This window comes from Somniosus microcephalus, chromosome 10, assembly GCF_052327205.1.
Source record: "Somniosus microcephalus isolate GS21.2 chromosome 10, FLI_Smic_1.0, whole genome shotgun sequence".
Lineage (NCBI taxonomy): Eukaryota > Metazoa > Chordata > Chondrichthyes > Squaliformes > Somniosidae > Somniosus > Somniosus microcephalus.
This window is the reverse complement of record NC_140996.1, coordinates 15,235,410-15,254,755: the sequence shown is the minus strand read 5'-3', so window position 1 is coordinate 15,254,755 and position 19,346 is coordinate 15,235,410.

Sequence of the window (19,346 nt, the reverse complement as noted above, 5' to 3'; positions counted from 1 at the left end):
CCACATACGTGGTCCAGTCTTCTACCTCGTTGTCGAAAGCAGTGATACTGCCACTTTTCGGCATCTTGGGCGATTTAAAATGGCGCCTCCCGCGCTTTTGCTTCTTCCCCAATGGAATAAAATGGCGCCTCCCGCGATTTTGCTTCTTCCCCAACGGGATAAAATGGCGCCTCCCACACTTTTGCTTCTTCCCTTTACTGCCATGCTGCTCCTAGCGTTCTACGGGGTAATGGCAGCGACCCGCAGCTTCGGCGCGTCTCGCTTTCCTTCCCCCCCGTTTAGTTTCTCTCCGCTGTCCTGTTCTCAAGCACCGACCGCGCCCTGTGTGCTCCACCCCCTCTCTCTTGTTTTCTTTTCCCGGCGACGCTGCGCGGCCCGATTTGTAGAGCCGCTCGATCGAGCTTGAGCCCGCCGCAGTCCAGAAGGGTCAGCACACTAACTGCTACCAGCACGATTCGCTGGAACGACAGTCTCTCCCGTAATTCCCCAAACACTGATGGATTCTTGGGCGGTTGCCCTCGGTCGACGCCAGTTGCGCAGACTACGACCTTCCAGGGCCTTCCTTTCAGGCGAGATCCCCGTGAGATGATGCCACACTGCAGGTGAGTTCGAACTTACTCGTCGCCACTGTAAAGTCCGCGCCTCAATAATACACGGACTTCGGGAGAACAGTTTAACAGGTACTTTACTGAACAAGAGGCAGCTTGAAACTGAAACTACAGAAGCCTGCTAGGGCCTTTTATACAGGGGTGGTCACTGCCGGTTCTGCAGTCTAAGACCAGTTATTCCCTTAAAGGTACATACACAACACTCTCCAGGAAACTCTGGGCTCATGTGTACCAACGCAGAACTGAAAATTCTTGTCAATTAATTCTGAAGGAAAGGATACCACAGGTGGCACTACAACTAGTGAGGGTTGACACGAGGGCTATTCAATGACGGTCAACGACTAAAAGTGCATTTCAAAAACTGTAAGAGATGGTGTAGACCTCAGAAAATGGGTGGTCAGAACTCAAGGGGGCAAGTTGTTACCAACTTTATGATGTTGAGAAAGACATAAGAAAACTACGAGGCACTTGGTCTGAGTGTTAAACAAGGCTTTAATCAACTGTTTTTCAACATGGAGATCTAGTTGTGTCCTTCACTAGTTCCTGTTAAAGAATGTCCTAAGCAAGCTGGGCCCATGCCTGAGTATTTATACTCTCCCTGGACAGCGCCACCAGCAGGCTGCCCAGTATCATTTCATAAGTCATTTTCACATGAATGACAAGATTCATGTCAGGCAACATCACCTCCGTGCAGAATTTTGGTAAATTACCTTCTTCCCCAACTGTAAAATGTACTAATCGGTAAATTATTGTGATCAAAAGAATGCGACAGTCGCTACAAAGAAACAACATTTTACTGAAAAGTTACTCTGGGCAATGGTCCTTGGGAAAATAAACATCCAAGTAAAATACAAAAATCAGACAAAACAATTGTCTGTAATTGTAGTTCAGGGCACAGGTGCCTCGTTGATGGGCCTAGAATGGTTTTGTAGCCTGATGTTAAACTGGGCCAATATTAAGTGTAGGATTCGCAAAATTGATCATTGTCCTATAAGGGTCTATTGGCAGAAAAGGCCTTAATTTTAAAGACTGTTTCAAAAGAAGCCCAGAAAAAAGGGGCACACAAAATGGCCACCAGACCCCGTGACCAGCTTTTTGGGACATTTTAAAATGGTTCCTGCAGTCCACAGACAGCTTTTGTGGATTCAGCCCACAGTAAGTTCTGGAATGCAATTTCGGAGAATGCGAAACCAGACAGAACCCCGTACATATGGATTGGATGCAGATCCAATCAGATCGGCCTGTAGATAAAGGCCATCAAAATGTTTACCCAGACAAAGGGAAACAGTTTCACGTTCAAAGGGGGACATCAAGACCCATTAAAGACAATACAAGGTCATTCCAGACCAGAGATGGCAGTTATCGGCCATCCCGAAAATACTTTAAACACAATTACTACCCCTCTGTGCTACAAGCCCGCCAAAAATTAAACAAAGACTAACCTTGATATGGCGGGAGATAAGGGCCTCCATGAGAAGTATAACTGGAGACCTGGGGTAGCCATTATAGAGAGAGCATTGTACAGATCATTTTCGAGAGATCGTTCGGGGTCCAAAGAAGGTGCAGTTCGGTTAGGAGTTCGGGTTCGATAGAGAGGCCGTTCAGACTCGGAAGAAGAAGACGATTCGGTAGAAGATTGGGATCGGAGACGTTTTGAAGACTCAGAGTAGCCATTGGTGGTTCAGGTTGAGTCAGCGTCCAGACCCGGGGTAGCTATCGGGAGATCATCGACAAACCCCGAGCCATTGACGAGACGAAAACAACGACCCTCCAAGAAGAAACCTTATGAATATGGTCAAACAAATGGGCTCTCTCCATGCCGACATCCAGGCCTGCTAACATCCAGCCTGTCCGTGTCCATTACGTCGAGGGAGAAAAGAGTGTGTCGCAGCCTGCTGCGTTCCGCTGACCACGTGGAGACAGGACGCCTGAGAGGACCAAAACGCAGACTTCAAAAACCTCTATTTTCTAACTGGGACTAGTGAGCATGTTTCTGGCCCCTCATAATCTAATCTAGCTAGGTTTAGGGGGTGGGCATTTTAGGGGATAATTAACAATGAGTTGTTGTCCCTCGATGTTCCGTGTGTTTCCCTATTTCATGGTGAACCTTGTAAAGTATAATATGCCTGTGGATATATTGGTTAGTACTGCATTATGATTTGTTGCATTATGATTTGTTTTTCCCTCCCATGCACCTTATTGGCTTACATTCAATTTTTCCTTTATGCAATAAAATTTCACTTTGTTTAATTAAACTTGGTCTACAGAGTATTCTCTGCATTGTAGTGTACAGTGTACAGAACCTAAGGGGTGAGTGGGTTGAACCACTCGGTAAATTACTGTGCAAAAGAGAGAGAGGTCTCACCAGAGAGAGAGAGACCTAGCAAGAGAAACCCCTTACATAAGAAGATCACCACTCAAAGACCCGTGGACATACTCATGAAAGTCTACAAGTCCTCCTTCATTCTGAAACTTGGTAGAGCAAAGGATGTCCCGGTACACCTTAATGTGAAGGAGGGGGGCGAGGCCAAAAATGTTTAATCCCAGAGCGGTGCCCTATGCTCTGAAGGAGAGGATATCAGCAGAATGAGCGTGAGGGCATAATTGAGCAAAATTGACTACAGCGACTGGGCAAACCCGATCATGGGATGAGAGTTTGTTGCCAAGACTCTAAGCTCTGGAATTCCCTCCCTAAACCTCTCCGCCTCTCTATCTCTCTCTCCTCCTTTAAGACGCTCCTTAAAACCTACCTCTTTGACCAATCTTTTGGTCACCTGCCCATATATTACCTTGTGTGGCTCAGTGTCAAATTTTGTCTGATAACGCTCCTGGGATGTTTTACTACTTTAAAGGTGCTATATAAATACAAGTAGGTGTTTCCAATATCATCAAATACGCAATGGTGATGATTGACGTGTTCCGGTTTTGTTTGCCCGACATAGTCTTCATGTAGAGGTGGTCTTGGACAATGGACCACCTTTTCAGTCGTACGATTTTTCTCAATTTTTGAATAAGAATGAAGTGTCTCATATTACTTCTCCACCTGGTCACCTGGTGTCAAATGGGGAAATCGGAAAAAAAAATTGAAACTTCACTAAAGAAGGTGTTACTAGATCCTGGCACCTTACATCAGAAAATTGGCTATTTTGTTTGAGTTATCATGCAACGCCTCATACTGTTAGCAGCATGCCACCTGCTAAGTTATTCACTGGGAGGAAGGTACGTACTCACTTTGATATTTTTAAACCTAGCCTTGGAAACATCAGTGTCGAGAGGGAAACGTCATAATGTTAGTTTGCCACCTTCGAAGCAATATTGTGGGGGAGAATGAATATTGGGGGGTCGATTTTCATTGACCCGTGGAGTCGGGATTGGAGGCGCGCGGGGGGGGTAAAGTCCCGAATTCGGGTGTCCCGACACCATCCTGCCCCCAACCCGTCGCCATGTAAGTTTCAAAGGAGGCGGGTACCCGCCCCACACTGGGACCTGCCTACCCGAGGCGGGAAGGGATTAGTGCCAATTAACTGCCTGTTAACAGGTAGTTAACAGGCAGTTTTTAGCCTAATCCCTATTTTAAAGCTTGAACTGTGGGATTCCCAACGGCTCCAAACCACACCAAGTTAGAGGAGCTGGGCCGTCGGGTTGAAGGACTTGGAGGGGTCAAGATGTCAGTGTTCAGGTGAGTGATGGGTGCATGAGTGCAAAGGTAAGTGTGTTTGGTGTGTCTAAAGTGCGTAAAGAAGTTTAAATTACCTGTACTTACCTTTTCAGCCTTCCTTCCTCTAGGTTTCATGAGTCCATCATCTAATCGGCACAGAAAGCAGAATGGCTGCGAACTGTCAAAAGTGACAGCCTTCAGCTTTCTGTGCCAGTGAGATTTCTAACTGACTCTGTGGAGAAGGACTCAGGTTAGAAGTAAGACTGTCAGTGTTTGACAACTTCAAACAGCTTTCAAACACTGATATTTCATCTGTCAAAATGTCTTGACAGATAAAATATCAATCTGTGATGTCACCTGTTGCTGGGTGGCCCTTAATTGGCCTGCTGAGCCCACTGGGTGGGCTCAACAAGGTCAATCAAGTTAAAATCGCATGGATTGGCCACATCTCGATGAAGGCGGGACTACAACCCCGAAAGTTGTAGAAGGAAAATCACCCCCAATGTCTTCATTTCGGTGAAAAAAAATGGTGTGTTGGTGTTATTAAACTGAGGATTGGAACTGTTAACTTTTTTAAGTTTTGGTGGATGCTTTGCTGTGGAATTGCCATCAGAATCAATGACAAGAACGGCATCAATATATGGCCTTTGGCATACCAAATGATAATGTTACATGTGACCTACCTCAGGGACTAGCTGTTACAGCTCTTCAGAAAGCTTCAGGTGTTTCACCTCTTCCCATGTGTAGCGGGCCAACCACCTCCCAGAAAGTGGTTTGTGCTCCTGATTCTGGTGCGAGCTCTCCAGGACAGTCTCCGAAGAAACAGTGTGGAAACCGAATCTGAGAAGTTGCCATTTAATGCTCCTCTTGTTAGTTGCATCTCACTCGTTGTCAATCCTACTCAAAGATATCCTCAAAGATCAAGAGAAACTCCAAATCATAGAATGATAGAAGTTTGCGGCACAGAAGGAGGCCATTCGGCCCATTTGGACTTGTAAAATAGTTAAGAGTGCAATGGTTATTTTTTTAATCAAATTATTGTAAGATGTATTTGTGAAATTTCATTACTTAATTTTGTTTTAGCTTATTCTTGCAGATGGTTATTTTCACCTTGTAATTCCGAGGGGTGGCTGGGGGTGGTGGGGTGGGCTAAGTGATATATACGGCAATTGCATATTGTTAATTAACCACTCGATGGCTCCCCTGATGGGGGTAAGCACATTGCCGCAATTACACTTCTCGCGTTACTTTTCTTATACTTTGATGGAGCATTAGAGAGTCTGGAAATAAAAGTAGTCAGCTATTTTGGACACTAAAATCAAGGGATATGGGGATCGGAAAGTGGAGTTGAGGTAGAAGATCAGCCATGATCTCATTGAATGGCGGAGCAGGCTCGAGGGGCCATATGGCGGAGCAGGCTCGAGGGGCCATATGGTGGAGCAGGCTCGAGGGGCCTGTGGCAGAGCAAGCTTGAGGGGCCGTGTGGCGGAGCAGGCTCGAGGGGCCGTATGGCGGAGCAGGCTCGAGGGGCCGTATGGCGGAGCAGGCTCGAGGGGCCATATGGCGGAGCAGGCTCGAGGGGCCGTATGGTGGAGCAGGCTCGAGGGGCCTGTGGCAGAGCAGGCTCGAGGGGCCGTATGGCGGAGCAGGCTCGAGGGGCCGTATGGCGGAGCAGGCTCGAGGGGCCATATGGCGGAGCAGGCTCGAGGGGCCGTATGGTGGAGCAGGCTCAAGGGGCCTGTGGCAGAGCAGGCTTGAGGGGCCGTGTGGCGGAGCAGGCTCAAGGGGCCGTATGGCGGAGCAGGCTCGAGGGGCCTGTGGCAGAGCTGGCTCGAGGGGCCGTATGGCGGAGCAGGCTCGAGGGGCCGTATGGTGGAGCAGGCTCGAGGGGCCTGTGGCAGAGCAGGCTCGAGGGGCCGTGTGGCATAGCTGGCTCGAGGGGCCGTATGGTGGAGCAGGCTCGAGGGGCCGTATGGTGGAGCAGGCTCGAGGGGCCGTATGGCGGAGCAGGCTCGAGGGGCCGTATGGTGGAGCAGGCTCGAGGGGCCTGTGGCAGAGCAGGCTTGAGGGGCCGTGTGGCGGAGCAGGCTCGAGGGGCCGTATGGCGGAGCAGGCTCGAGGGGCCGTATGGCGGAGCAGGCTCGAGGGGCCGTATGGCGGAGCAGGCTCGAGGGGCCGTATGGTGGAGCAGGCTCAAGGGGCCTGTGGCAGAGCAGGCTTGAGGGGCCGTGTGGCGGAGCAGGCTCAAGGGGCCGTATGGCGGAGCAGGCTCGAGGGGCCTGTGGCAGATCTGGCTCGAGGGGCCGTATGGCGGAGCAGGCTCGAGGGGCCGTATGGTGGAGCAGGCTCGAGGGGCCTGTGGCAGAGCAGGCTCGAGGGGCCGTGTGGCAGAGCTGGCTCGAGGGGCCGTATGGTGGAGCAGGCTCAAGGGGCCGTATGGCGGAGCAGGCTCGAGGGGCCTGTGGCAGAGCTGGCTCGAGGGGCCGTATGGTGGAGCAGGCTCGAGGGGCCGTATGGTGGAGCAGGCTCGAGGGGCCTGTGGCAGAGCAGGCTCGAGGGGCCGTGTGGCAGAGCTGGCTCGAGGGGCCGTATGGTGGAGCAGGCTCAAGGGGCCGTATGGCGGAGCAGGCTCGAGGGGCCGCATGGCGGAGCAGGCTTGAGGGGCCATATGGCGGAGCAGGCTCGAGGGGCCATATGGCGGAGCAGGCTCGAGGGGCCTGTGGCAGAGCAGGCTTGAGGGGCCGTATGGCGGAGCTGGCTCGAGGGGACATATGGTGGAGCAGGCTCGTGGGGCCTGTGGCAGAGCAGGCTCGAGGGGCCGTATGGCGTAGCTGGCTTGAGGGGCCGTATGGTGGAGCAGGCTCAAGGGGCCTGTGGCAGAGCAGGCTCGAGGGGCCGTATGGCGGAGCTGGCTCGAGGGGCCGTATGGTGGAGCAGGCTCGAGGGGCCTGTGGCAGAGCAGGCTCGAGGGGCCGTATGGCGGAGCTGGCTCGAGGGGCCGTATGGCGGAGCTGGCTCGAGGGGCCGTATGGCGGAGCAGGCTTGAGGGGCCATATGGCGGAGCAGGCTCGAGGGGCCGTATGGTGGAGCAGGCTGAAGGGGCCTGTGGCAGAGCAGGCTTGAGGGGCCGTGTGGCGGAGCAGGCTCAAGGGGCCGTATGGCGGAGCAGGCTCGAGGGGCCTGTGGCAGAGCTGGCTCGAGGGGCCGTATGGCGGAGCAGGCTCGAGGGGCCGTATGGTGGAGCAGGCTCGAGGGGCCTGTGGCAGAGCAGGCTCGCGGGGCCGTGTGGCAGAGCTGGCTCGAGGGGCCGTATGGTGGAGCAGGCTCAAGGGGCCGTATGGCGGAGCAGGCTCGAGGGGCCGTATGGCGGAGCAGGCTTGAGGGGCCATATGGCGGAGCAGGCTCGAGGGGCCATATGGCGGAGCAGGCTCGAGGGGCCTGTGGCAGAGCAGGCTTGAGGGGCCGTATGGCGGAGCTGGCTCGAGGGGCCGTATGGTGGAGCAGGCTCGAGGGGCCTGTGGCAGAGCAGGCTCGAGGGGCCGTATGGCGGAGCTGGCTCGAGGGGCCGTATGGTGGAGCAGGCTCGAGGGGCCTGTGGCAGAGCAGGCTCGAGGGGCCGTATGGCGGAGCTGGCTCGAGGGGCCGTATGGTGGAGCAGGCTCGAGGGGCCTGTGTCAGAGCAGGCTCGAGGGGCCGTATGGCGGAGCTGGCTCGAGGGGCCGTATGGCGGAGCTGGCTCGAGGGGCCGTATGGTGGAGCTGGCTCGAGGGGCCGTATGGCGGAGCAGGCTCGAGGGGCCGTATGGCAGAGCAGGCTCGAGGGGCCGTATGGCGGAGCAGGCTCGAGGGGCCGTGTGGCGGAGCAGGCTTGAGGGGCCGTATGGCGGAGCAGGCTCGAGGGGCCGTATGGCGGAGCAGGCTCGAGGGGCCATATGGCGGAGCAGGCTCGAGGGGCCGTATGGTGGAGCAGGCTCAAGGGGCCTGTGGCAGAGCAGGCTTGAGGGGCCGTGTGGCGGAGCAGGCTCAAGGGGCCGTATGGCGGAGCAGGCTCGAGGGGCCTGTGGCAGAGCTGGCTCGAGGGGCCGTATGGCGGAGCAGGCTCGAGGGGCCGTATGGCGGAGCAGGCTCGAGGGGCCATATGGCGGAGCAGGCTCGAGGGGCCGTATGGTGGAGCAGGCTCGAGGGGCCTGTGGCAGAGCAGGCTCGAGGGGCCGTATGGCGGAGCAGGCTCGAGGGGCCGTATGGCGGAGCAGGCTCGAGGGGCCATATGGCGGAGCAGGCTCGAGGGGCCGTATGGTGGAGCAGGCTCAAGGGGCCTGTGGCAGAGCAGGCTTGAGGGGCCGTGTGGCGGAGCAGGCTCAAGGGGCCGTATGGCGGAGCAGGCTCGAGGGGCCTGTGGCAGAGCTGGCTCGAGGGGCCGTATGGCGGAGCAGGCTCGAGGGGCCGTATGGTGGAGCAGGCTCGAGGGGCCTGTGGCAGAGCAGGCTCGAGGGGCCGTGTGGCAGAGCTGGCTCGAGGGGCCGTATGGTGGAGCAGGCTCGAGGGGCCGTATGGCGGAGCAGGCTCGAGGGGCCGTATGGCGGAGCAGGCTCGAGGGGCCGTATGGTGGAGCAGGCTCGAGGGGCCTGTGGCAGAGCAGGCTTGAGGGGCCGTGTGGCGGAGCAGGCTCGAGGGGCCGTATGGCGGAGCAGGCTCGAGGGGCCGTATGGCGGAGCAGGCTCGAGGGGCCATATGGCGGAGCAGGCTCGAGGGGCCGTATGGTGGAGCAGGCTCAAGGGGCCTGTGGCAGAGCAGGCTTGAGGGGCCGTGTGGCGGAGCAGGCTCAAGGGGCCGTATGGCGGAGCAGGCTCGAGGGGCCTGTGGCAGATCTGGCTCGAGGGGCCGTATGGCGGAGCAGGCTCGAGGGGCCGTATGGTGGAGCAGGCTCGAGGGGCCTGTGGCAGAGCAGGCTCGAGGGGCCGTGTGGCAGAGCTGGCTCGAGGGGCCGTATGGTGGAGCAGGCTCAAGGGGCCGTATGGCGGAGCAGGCTCGAGGGGCCTGTGGCAGAGCTGGCTCGAGGGGCCGTATGGCGGAGCAGGCTCGAGGGGCCGTATGGTGGAGCAGGCTCGAGTGGCCTGTGGCAGAGCAGGCTCGAGGGGCCGTGTGGCAGAGCTGGCTCGAGGGGCCGTATGGTGGAGCAGGCTCAAGGGGCCGTATGGCGGAGCAGGCTCGAGGGGCCGCATGGCGGAGCAGGCTTGAGGGGCCATATGGCGGAGCAGGCTCGAGGGGCCATATGGCGGAGCAGGCTCGAGGGGCCTGTGGCAGAGCAGGCTTGAGGGGCCGTATGGCGGAGCTGGCTCGAGGGGACATATGGTGGAGCAGGCTCGTGGGGCCTGTGGCAGAGCAGGCTCGAGGGGCCGTATGGCGGAGCTGGCTCGAGGGGCCGTATGGTGGAGCAGGCTCAAGGGGCCTGTGGCAGAGCAGGCTCGAGGGGCCGTATGGCGGAGCTGGCTCGAGGGGCCGTATGGTGGAGCAGGCTCGAGGGGCCTGTGGCAGAGCAGGCTCGAGGGGCCGTATGGCGGAGCTGGCTCGAGGGACCGTATGGCGGAGCTGGCTCGAGGGGCCGTATGGCGGAGCTGGCTCGAGGGGCCGTATGGCGGAGCAGGCTCGAGGGGCCATATGGCGGAGCAGGCTCGAGGGGCCGTATGGTGGAGCAGGCTCAAGGGGCCTGTGGCAGAGCAGGCTTGAGGGGCCGTGTGGCGGAGCAGGCTCAAGGGGCCGTATGGCGGAGCAGGCTCGAGGGGCCTGTGGCAGAGCTGGCTCGAGGGGCCGTATGGCGGAGCAGGCTCGAGGGGCCGTATGGTGGAGCAGGCTCGAGGGGCCTGTGGCAGAGCAGGCTCGAGGGGCCGTGTGGCAGAGCTGGCTCGAGGGGCCGTATGGTGGAGCAGGCTCAAGGGGCCGTATGGCGGAGCAGGCTCGAGGGGCCGTATGGCGGAGCAGGCTTGAGGGGCCATATGGCGGAGCAGGCTCGAGGGGCCATATGGCGGAGCAGGCTCGAGGGGCCTGTGGCAGAGCAGGCTTGAGGGGCCGTATGGCGGAGCTGGCTCGAGGGGCCGTATGGTGGAGCAGGCTCGAGGGGCCTGTGGCAGAGCAGGCTCGAGGGGCCGTATGGCGGAGCTGGCTCGAGGGGCCGTATGGTGGAGCAGGCTCGAGGGGCCTGTGGCAGAGCAGGCTCGAGGGGCCGTATGGCGGAGCTGGCTCGAGGGGCCGTATGGTGGAGCAGGCTCGAGGGGCCTGTGTCAGAGCAGGCTCGAGGGGCCGTATGGCGGAGCTGGCTCGAGGGGCCGTATGGCGGAGCTGGCTCGAGGGGCCGTATGGTGGAGCTGGCTCGAGGGGCCGTATGGCGGAGCAGGCTCGAGGGGCCGTATGGCAGAGCAGGCTCGAGCGGCCGTATGGCGGAGCAGGCTCGAGGGGCCGTATGGCGGAGCAGGCTCGAGGGGCCGTATGGCGGAGCAGGCTCGAGGGGCCATATGGCGGAGCAGGCTCGAGGGGCCGTATGGTGGAGCAGGCTCAAGGGGCCTGTGGCAGAGCAGGCTTGAGGGGCCGTGTGGCGGAGCAGGCTCAAGGGGCCGTATGGCGGAGCAGGCTCGAGGGGCCTGTGGCAGAGCTGGCTCGAGGGGCCGTATGGCGGAGCAGGCTTGAGGGGCCGTATGGTGGAGCAGGCTCGAGGGGCCTGTGGCAGAGCAGGCTCGAGGGGCCGTGTGGCAGAGCTGGCTCGAGGGGCCGTATGGTGGAGCAGGCTCAAGGGGCCGTATGGCGGAGCAGGCTCGAGGGGGCCTGTGGCAGAGCTGGCTCGAGGGGCCGTATGGTGGAGCAGGCTTGAGTGGCCTGTGGCAGAGCAGGCTCGAGGGGCCGTGTGGCAGAGCTGGCTCGAGGGGCCGTATGGTGGAGCAGGCTCAAGGGGCCGTATGGCGGAGCAGGCTCGAGGGGCCGTATGGCGGAGCAGGCTTGAGGGGCCATATGGCGGAGCAGGCTCGAGGGGCCATATGGCGGAGCAGGCTCGAGGGGCCTGTGGCAGAGCAGGCTTGAGGGGCCGTATGGCGGAGCTGGCTCGAGGGGCCGTATGGTGGAGCAGGCTCGTGGGGCCTGTGGCAGTGCAGGCTCGAGGGGCCGTATGGCGGAGCTGGCTCGAGGGGCCGTATGGTGGAGCAGGCTCGAGGGGCCTGTGGCAGAGCAGGCTCGAGGGGCCGTATGGCGGAGCTGGCTCGAGGGGCCGTATGGTGGAGCAGGCTCGAGGGGCCTGTGGCAGAGCAGGCTCGAGGGGCCGTATGGCGGAGCTGGCTCGAGGGGCCGTATGGCGGAGCTGGCTCGAGGGGCCGTATGGTGGAGCTGGCTCGAGGGGCCGTATGGCGGAGCAGGCTCGAGGGGCCATATGGCGGAGCAGGCTCGAGGGGCCGTATGGTGGAGCAGGCTCAAGGGGCCTGTGGCAGAGCAGGCTTGAGGGGCCGTGTGGCGGAGCAGGCTCAAGGGGCCGTATGGCGGAGCAGGCTCGAGGGGCCTGTGGCAGAGCTGGCTCGAGGGGCCGTATGGCGGAGCAGGCTCGAGGGGCCGTATGGTGGAGCAGGCTCGAGGGGCCTGTGGCAGAGCAGGCTCGAGGGGCCGTGTGGCAGAGCTGGCTCGAGGGGCCGTATGGTGGAGCAGGCTCAAGGGGCCGTATGGCGGAGCAGGCTCGAGGGGCCATATGGCGGAGCAGGCTCGAGGGGCCGTATGGCGGAGCAGGCTCGAGGGGCCTGTGGCAGAGCTGGCTCGAGGGGCCGTATGGCGGAGCAGGCTCGAGGGGCCGTATGGTGGAGCAGGCTCGAGGGGCCTGTGGCAGAGCAGGCTCGAGGGGCCGTGTGGCAGAGCTGGCTCGAGGGGCCGTATGGTGAAGCAAGCTCAAGGGGCCGTATGGCGGTGCAGGCTCGAGGGGCCATATGGCGGAGCAGGCTCGAGGGGCCTGTGGCAGAGCAGGCTTGAGGGGCCGTATGGCGGAGCTGGCTCGAGGGGCCGTATGGTGGAGCAGGCTCGAGGGGCCTGTGGCAGAGCAGGCTCGAGGGGCCGTATGGCGGAGCTGGCTCGAGGGGCCGTATGGTGGAGCAGGCTCGAGGGGCCTGTGGCAGAGCAGGCTCGAGGGGCCGTATGGCGGAGCTGGCTCGAGGGGCCGTATGGCGGAGCTGGCTCGAGGGGCCGTGTGGCAGAGCTGGCTCGAGGGGCCGTATGGTGGAGCAGGCTCAAGGGGCCGTATGGCGGAGCAGGCTCGAGGGGCCATATGGCGGAGCAGGCTCGAGGGGCCGTATGGTGGAGCAGGCTCGAGGGGCCTGTGGCAGAGCTGGCTCGAGGGGCCGTATGGCGGAGCTGGCTCGAGGGGCCGTATGGCGGAGCAGGCTCGAGGGGCCGTATGGTGGAGCAGGCTCGAAGGGCCTGTGGCAGAGCAGGCTCGAGGGGCCGTGTGGCAGAGCTGGCTCGAGGGGCCGTATGGTGGAGCAGGCTCAAGGGGCCGTATGGCGGAGCAGGCTCGAGGGGCCATATGGCGGAGCAGGCTCGAGGGGCCTGTGGCAGAGCAGGCTTGAGGGGCCGTATGGCGGAGCTGGCTCGAGGGGCCGTATGGAGGAGCAGGCTCGAGGGGCCTGTGGCAGAGCTGGCTCGAGGGGCCTTATGGCGGAGCAGGCTCGAGGGGCCGTATGGTGGAGCAGGCTTGAGGGGCCTGTGGCAGAGCAGGCTCGAGGGGCCGTGTGGCAGAGCTGGCTCGAGGGGCCGTATGGTGGAGCAGGCTCAAGGGGCCGTATGGCGGAGCAGGCTCGAGGGGCCGTATGGCGGAGCAGGCTTGAGGGGCCATATGGCGGAGCAGGCTCGAGGGGCCATATGGCGGAGCAGGCTCGAGGGGCCTGTGGCAGAGCAGGCTTGAGGGGCCGTATGGCGGAGCTGGCTCGAGGGGCCGTATGGTGGAGCAGGCTCGTGGGGCCTGTGGCAGAGCAGGCTCGAGGGGCCATATGGCGGAGCTGGCTCGAGGGGCCGTATGGTGGAGCAGGCTCGAGGGGCCTGTGGCAGAGCAGGCTCGAGGGGCCGTATGGCGGAGCTGGCTCGAGGGGCCGTATGGTGGAGCAGGCTCGAGGGGCCTGTGGCAGAGCAGGCTCGAGGGGCCGTATGGCGGAGCTGGCTCGAGGGGCCGTATGGCGGAGCTGGCTCGAGGGGCCGTATGGTGGAGCTGGCTCGAGGGGCCGTATGGCGGAGCAGGCTCGAGGGGCCATATGGCGGAGCAGGCTCGAGGGGCCGTATGGTGGAGCAGGCTCAAGGGGTGTGGTTTATTGATAGGTATATCAAGGGGCCTGTGGCAGAGCAGGCTTGAGGGGCCGTGTGGCGGAGCAGGCTCAAGGGGCCGTATGGCGGAGCAGGCTCGAGGGGCCTGTGGCAGAGCTGGCTCGAGGGGCCGTATGGCGGAGCAGGCTCGAGGGGCCGCATGGTGGAGCAGGCTCGAGGGGCCTGTGGCAGAGCAGGCTCGAGGGGCCGTGTGGCAGAGCTGGCCCGAGGGGCCGTATGGTGGAGCAGGCTCAAGGGGCCGTATGGCGGAGCAGGCTCGAGGGGCCATATGGCGGAGCAGGCTCGAGGGGTCGTATGGCGGAGCAGGCTCGAGGGGCCTGTGGCAGAGCTGGCTCGAGGGGCCGTATGGCGGAGCAGGCTCGAGGGGCCGTATGGTGGAGCAGGCTCGAGGGGCCTGTGGCAGAGCAGGCTCGAGGGGCCTGTGGCAGAGCAGGCTCGAGGGGCCGTATGGCGGAGCTGGCTCGAGGGGCCGTATGGCGGAGCTGGCTCGAGGGGCCGTATGGTGGAGCTGGCTCGAGGGGCCGTATGGCGGAGCAGGCTCGAGGGGCCATATGGCGGAGCAGGCTCGAGGGGCCGTATGGTGGAGCAGGCTCAAGGGGTGTGGTTTATTGATAGGTATATCAAGGGGCCTGTGGCAGAGCAGGCTTGAGGGGCCGTGTGGCGGAGCAGGCTCGAGGGGCCGTATGGCGGAGCAGGCTCGAGGGGCCTGTGGCAGAGCTGGCTCGAGGGGCCGTATGGCGGAGCTGGCTCGAGGGGCCGTATGGTGGAGCAGGCTCGAGGGGCCTGTGGCAGAGCAGGCTCGAGGGGCCGTATGGCGGAGCTGGCTCGAGGGGCCGTATGGTGGAGCAGGCTCGAGGGGCCTGTGGCAGAGCAGGCTCGAGGGGCCGTATGGCGGAGCTGGCTCGAGGGGCCGTATGGTGGAGCAGGCTCGAGGGGCCTGTGGCAGAGCAGGCTCGAGGGGCCGTATGGTGGAGCTGGCTCGAGGGGCCGTATGGCGGAGCAGGCTCGAGGGGCCATATGGCGGAGCAGGCTCGAGGGGCCGTATGGTGGAGCAGGCTCAAGGGGCCTGTGGCAGAGCAGGCTTGAGGGGCCGTGTGGCGGAGCAGGCTCAAGGGGCCGTATGGCGGAGCAGGCTCGAGGGGCCTGTGGCAGAGCTGGCTCGAGGGGCCGTATGGCGGAGCAGGCTCGAGGGGCCGTATGGTGGAGCAGGCTCGAGGGGCCTGTGGCAGAGCAGGCTCGAAGGGCCGTGTGGCAGAGCTGGCTCGAGGGGCCGTATGGTGGAGCAGGCTCAAGGGGCCGTATGGCGGAGCAGGCTCGAGGGGCCATATGGCGGAGCAGGCTCGAGGGGCCTGTGGCAGAGCAGGCTTGAGGGGCCGTATGGCGGAGCTGGCTCGAGGGGCCGTATGGTGGAGCAGGCTCGAGGGGCCTGTGGCAGAGCAGGCTCGAGGGGCCGTATGGCGGAGCTGGCTCGAGGGGCCGTATGGTGGAGCAGGCTCGAGGGGCCTGTGGCAGAGCAGGCTCGAGGGGCCGTATGGCGGAGCTGGCTCGAGGGGCCGTATGGTGGAGCAGGCTCGAGGGGCCTGTGGCAGAGCAGGCTTGAGGGGCCGTATGGCGGAGCTGGCTCGAGGGGCCGTATGGCGGAGCAGGCTCGAGGAGCGTGTGGCAGAGCAGGCTTGAGGGGCCGTATGGCCGACTCTTGCTCCTAGTTCTTTTGTTCTTATGTTGTTCCCATCAATTAGGTTGTTTCTTTGGTCATGACACACTGCAAGTCAATCTGCATCTGTGGTGAATGGTTTCGATATGTAACCGTTCATCAGAATTGGTGGTTCAGTTTCCGACATAATTTTACTGGGTGACACTTTCTTGCAGCAGAAAGATATCATTTTATCTCTGCATCGTTTAATTTTGACTTTGGCCTTGCTCCAACACTAAAACTCCACCTGAAAGTAAAATGGTGTTTTTGAGCTGGTGTGTGCGTGGAATGTGAATTTGGCACCATTATACCTTTTTGTTTTGTCCAAGTTGGTGCTTGTGACCAAACATTCAATGCGTAATAAAAACAGAAAACGCTGGAAGTACTCAGCGGGTCAGGCAGCAACTGTGGAGAGAGAAACAGAGTTAACGTTTCAGGTCTGTGACCTCTCGTCAGATCATCGACCTGAAACGGCAACTCTGTTTCTCTCTCCGTAGATGCTGCCTGACCTGCTGAGCATTTCCAGCACTTTCTGTTTTTATTTCGGTCTTCCAGCATGCGCAGTGTTTTGCTTTTGCATTCAATGTGTAGTAACTGATTCAGAAAATCACCTGCTGCATAAAACCTTCTTCTGTCGAGGAATAGCTACCCTCCCCTCTCCCCCCCACCCCCCGATCCTTGCCCGCGACAGAACTGTAGATTAATGGTGCATTTATTAAAACCATCAAAAATGTAATTCTTTAACTAGTAATTTCTTTTCTCACCGTACATGTATCACTGTGATTTATGCTGCCAACTCTGACCTTCAAATTATACCTGTGGTGTGACAGAGCTTCTAAGCTGTAAAGTGAATCTGCGTTCTTGCATTCCTTTACTGATTGGTAGAGAGAAGCAATAAGCTTTGAAGGCAACACAGAACATTGCCCTCGAATGTCATCAGCCCATTCTGAAATCATTATGATGCCTGTAAATGCCTTCCTTTTTAAAGGTTGCACCAAGGGTTGGTGATCAAAAGACATTAGAGTAAAAGTAATAGTCAAGGCATTAAAAGTATTTGCAAGGAAGAAAGACTCCAAGGTATATTTGAACACTTGAGCATTTCAGCAGGTCAAGATAGCGAATTGAAACAACATTAATAACAACATTTGTATTGCAGTCTTTATTCTCACCCCTTTTAAAATATTCCATTATGTATAATGTAGACAAAATCGGATGCATGGAATATGCCTGAAAATTCAATAAAGGGTAATCTTGTTTTTCTACCAGTTTGATGTTAGTTTGATGACCTTTGACCTGCCTCTGGTGAGACTCGAGAACTGATGCACGTTTAATGTAATGAGATTTTGTATTTAATGATGGCAATTTTGTGATTGTAATTGGTTGGCAATGATACCATGGCCCCGCATTCGAGTCGCTTGTGCTCAATGTATTCCTTCTGCAATTTTTCAGCAATGCACAGAAAGTTTATTGGCCGTGAAATTCGGCTCCATTGCGCCTGTTGTTAGCACCTCCGGGGGCGCTAATGGGGTACAAAGGGCTTATCGCCCGGGTGGAGGCAGCGCCTCCTGAGGAATTCGGCGGGGCGCTACTGGGGCGCTGGCCGATAGCGCTGCGCCCCAGCCGGTTGCGCCCCGGGTCACTGCGCCACTGCCGATGATGTCATTGCCGTATGCCGCAACCCCTTAGCGCCCCGCAGCGACGCCTTACCGCCCCGCGGCCAGCGCGACCAGTGCTGTCATTTTAATTATTTTTTGGGGCGACCTCCAGGTCGGCACTCCGTGATTGTCCTTAGAATAGTCCTGGCCGCCATCACGCAGTCCAGCACCGTGTCTCGGTGCTGGGCTGCAACCACAGCACCACGCCACCCTGGTGGGCTAGTGTGGCCCTTCGGAGGCCCTGCACAGCTCGCAGCGTCCCTCCCCTTTAACGGAAGGAAGTTAAAGAGGTAGCACTCCGCTTCTTCACCGGGACAGTAAGCCAAATTTAGCAGCCGGGGCAGTACTTCCACGCCGGGTGCTAAATCTCCTGCAATAATTCGGTTATGGGGGCGGTAACCAAATTTCGCCCCCTTTATATTAAAGATATCCACTGCAAAAAAAAACTATATTTCAACAATATTTTAAACATAGCGATGCAGGCTAATAAGGCCATAAAAAAAGCAAACCAAGCACTGGTGTTTATTTCTAGATGGATAGAATTGAAAAGCAGAGAAGTTATGTTAAGCTTGTATGAAGCCTTGGTTAGACCACACTTGGAGTACTGTGAATAGTTCTGGTCTCCATATAATAAAAAGGATATAGAGGCACTGGTGAAGGTGCAAAAAAGATTCACAAGGATGATACCAGAACTGAGAGATTATAACTATCATGAAAGATTGAGCTGGCTGGGGCATTTTTCTTTCGAAAGGAGAAGACTGAGGGGTGACCCGATAGAGGTCTTTCAGAAAGTGTTTGACAGGGTAGAAGTGAAGAAAGTGTTTCCACTTCGGGGGGAGACCAATACTACATAAACTAGAAGCTAGATAAACACATGAGGGAGAAAGGAGTGGAAGGTTATGCTGATAGGGTGAGATGAAGAGGGGTGGGAGGAGGCTCGTGTGGAGCATAAACACCGGCACGGACCAGTTTGCCGACTGGCCTGTTTCTGTGCTGCAGACTCGATGTATCTCGTTGATATAACAGATCAGCTGAAGCTTTGTGAATAGGAACCTACATCACATGAAGAACATTTACTAATGATTGTTATGATGGCGAAACAAACATTACTGAACATCATAACGGCAACATTGTCATTAATAATTGTATTTTCCCAGTATATAATTTACTATCTCAGCCCTTAATGCTAGAAGTGGTTCATGTAACACAACATTACATGACCAGGAACTGCAACATTTTAATTTCTCTCTTACAGCAGCGCCACAATAAACAGACACCTTAAATTAAAGGCTCCAGCACAATATTAGATCTAGTTTGCTTCAATGAATCACACAGTAAAATCTCTGTCTGGAGTACTGCATAGCAGTAAGAAATAGCTTCAAAGACAGATTAGGCCATTGTCACTGACAAAGATTTTTCAGCCTTACTGGTGGAAATTAACTCAATTAGACTTTGGTTATTATTCATTAATGAGCTGCTGTAAAGTACATACTGTATTTGAGTGCCCAAAGTGAAGCCAAGCAACGTCCAAAGTGACATAAAGTGTTTATTTTCCCTGTACATTATAAATAGTGTGTGGCATCGCCAGTTTTATGCAGAAGAAAGGAACATCCAATGCTTTCAAGCAGTTCAATTTGCTTTTCAGAGAGATTGACAATTCCTGCCTTTGTGCGTATCTGAGGGGTGGGGTACATTAATTTGACTTGACTGCTATTTTTCTCTGTTCCTCATTTTGCCTTTTGGTTTCTTCCAATTAATTTTTTTCTCTCATGCTGTTTCTCTCCCTGCGTCCTTCTCTGCTTGCCTTGACCTTGTCTCTTTCCACCAGTCTGTAACTCTACCTATCTCTCTTCCTTTGTTTTTTTTCCCTCGCCATTTCTATCTGCTCTTGTGTCATTTTTCTCTCTTTCTGGCCTGGTTCTGTCTGACACACTCACTCATTCACTCACTCACTCAATCTCCATCTCTGTCCCATCTCCAGCCTCTCTCTCTCATGGCTCCACTATATTCCTTTTCTTAAACTTCTATATTCTCTCTACTACCATAGGTATTCAGACTATAGACTTACAATGTATCTGGTAAATTATCACTTTTAATTGTGTTTCTTTCAAGATTTCAATTGCTATTATAATCTAAGGGAAAGTGTACGCTGACAACACCCAGATCTACCTCACCACCACTTCTCTCGACCCCGCCACAGTCTCTAAATTGTCAGACTGCTTGTCCAACATTCAGTTCTGGATGATCAGAAATTTTCTCCAATTAAATATTGGTAAGACTGAAGCCATTGCCTTCGGTCCCTGCCACAAACTCTGTTCCCTAGCCACTGAATCCATCCCTCTCCCTAACATCTGTCTGAGCCGGAACCACACTGTTTGCAACTTTGGTGTCATATTT